The sequence below is a fragment of the Pseudophryne corroboree genome, chromosome 1 (genome assembly GCF_028390025.1).
Source record: "Pseudophryne corroboree isolate aPseCor3 chromosome 1, aPseCor3.hap2, whole genome shotgun sequence".
Taxonomy (NCBI): Eukaryota; Metazoa; Chordata; class Amphibia; order Anura; family Myobatrachidae; genus Pseudophryne; species Pseudophryne corroboree.
In genome coordinates, this window is record NC_086444.1 from 224,788,890 (window position 1) to 224,791,407 (window position 2,518).

A 2,518-nucleotide genomic window follows, 5' to 3' on the forward strand; every position below is an offset into this window, starting at 1 on the left:
ATATACAATAACTGCACAGTACATTGTTTTCCCATGTAATCCTTTTCTCTTCCACTCCCCTTATTTTTCTCTGTACTCCTTGTTGACTTTGTTTCACTAACAACTATCGATGACAAAAAGCGTGCCAGTGCGAAATTCAGATGCATGAACATTGTTTAGTTCAGGTAAGCTTAACCAAATTTGTCATACTACTCATCATAAATTAAGAGGTCAGTGTACATAACTTTAACCCGAATGATCATATTCCTCATCATAGGTGAGGAAGTGATTGTATCTGACCCTTAACCCAAATGGGTGTATTCCTCACCATAGATGGGAAGGTGATCGTAGGTGACCTTAAGACAATTTGTCATATTGTTCACCATAGATGAGGAGGAGACATTACCAGAGTCTTAACCCAATTTGTCATATTCTTCACCATATATGAGGAGGTGATTTACTGAAGCCTTAACTCAACTTGTCATATTGCTCACCATAGATGAGGAGGATATAATACTGGAGTCTTGGGAAGTTTTTGGGGAGGCCACGTGAAGTCACATGCAGCCACTGCAACAGGAAAGATGGCCGCGCTGCACCTGCCTTCACAGCCAGGCTATGCAGGCAGGGGGCTTCCCTTGTTTTGCGGGATCTGTGATGCGATTGCAATTGAATTGCATTTGCATCTCTGGCGGCCAGTTGCATGCATGGCGGCCCCCAGCAATAGACTGCTAGCAGTAGCAGTTTTGCTAAATTAGCAAAACTGCAACTGAAGCTGAATAAGGTCCAATATATTGTAGCTTAAAATGGGGCAGATGTATTAACCTGGAGAAAGCATAAGGAAGTGATAAAACAGTGATAAGTTCAAGGCAGGGCCATAACTACGTGTGTGCCAGGTGTGCCTGGCACACAGCGCAGTCACCCTGAGGGCGCACCTGCCCGCATCCCCATTAAGGGGGTCCAAAGTCTGCGGCATTGTAATGAGTCAGACTGACTCATTACAATGTCGCCTGTGTGTGCTGCCGTCAGAGCGACCATTGAAAGGGGAGGTAATGTGTGATGGGAGAGGAGTGTGTTCGGATCAAGATCCACGCTGCCCGACTCCCGCCCCCACACTCCGGCTGCCGGCTCTCCTCTCCAGACCCCCGCTGCCCGACTCCCGCATGCAAAGGCATGCTGTCCGGCTCCCCTTTCCTAACCCCTGCCTCCCACATGCAGAGGCAGGCTACACGGCTACCGCCTCCTATCCCCCGCTGCCTGGGTCCCACATGCAGAGGCAGGCTGCTGGCTCCCCCCTTCAGACCTCCGCTGCCCGGCTCCCACCTCACACATGCAGAGGAAGGCTGCCTGCCTCCTAATCCCTGCTGCCCAGCTCCCACATGCTGAGGAAGGCTGCCAGCTCCCCCCTCCTGACCCCCGCTGCCCGGCTCCCGCCTCCCACATGCAGTGGCAGGCTACCCGACTTCTGACCCCCGCTGCCCGGCTCCCGCATGCTGAGGCAGGCTGCCGGCTCCCCCCTCCTGACCCCAGCTGCCTGGCTCCCGCCTCCCACACGCAGAGGCAGGCTACCCGCCTCCTATCCCCCGCTGCCCAGCTCCCGCATGCTGAGGCAGGCTGCCAGCTCCCCCTCCTGGCCCCCACTGCCCGGCACCCACCTCCACATGCAGAGGCAGGCTACTCGCCTCCTAACCCCCGCTGCCCAGCTCCCGCATGCTGAGGCAGGCTGCCAGCTCCCCCTCCTGGCCCCCACTGCCCGGCACCCACCTCCACATGCAGAGGCAGGCTACTCGCCTCCTAACCCCCGCTGCCCAGGTCCCACATGCTGATGCACCGCACGCTGAGGCACCGCATGCCGAGGCAGGTCTGGCAGTGGCTGCATGAGGAGGTGATCTGAGAGTGGAGATATATATATATATAGTTATGTGGCTAGGTGTGTATATGAGTACATGAAGCTGTGTGTGTGTGTGTGTGTGTGTGTATATATGTGGCTCGGTGTGTGTGTATATATGTGGCTGTGTACACTGTGCATGTATGTATATATGTGGTTGTGTGTATATACATCTGGTTTGTACTTACGCTCTTTGCCACCGTAATTTGTAAAAGGGGGACTCTGCCTGTCGTAATGTGTAAAAAGTGGTCTCTGCCTGCCTTACTGTGTAAGAGGGAGACTCTGCTGCTGTAATGTGTAAAAAACGGGGGACACTGTCTGCCGTAATGTGTAGAAAGGGCACGCTGTATGCTGTAATGTGTAGAAAGGGGACGCTGTCTGCCGTAATGTGTAAAAAAGGGGCGTTATCTGCCGTAATGTGTAGAAAGGGCACGCTGTCTGCCATAATGTGTAAAAAGTGGTCTCTGCCTGCCGTACTGTGTAACAGGGGGACTCTGCTGCTATAATGTGTAAAAAAGGGGGACTGTCTGCCGTAATGTGTAAAAAAGGGGGACCATAATGTGTAAAAAAGGGGGACTGTCTGCCGTAATGTGTAAAAAAAAGGGGGACCGTAATGTGTTAAAAAGGGGGACTGTCTGCCGTAATGTGTAAAAT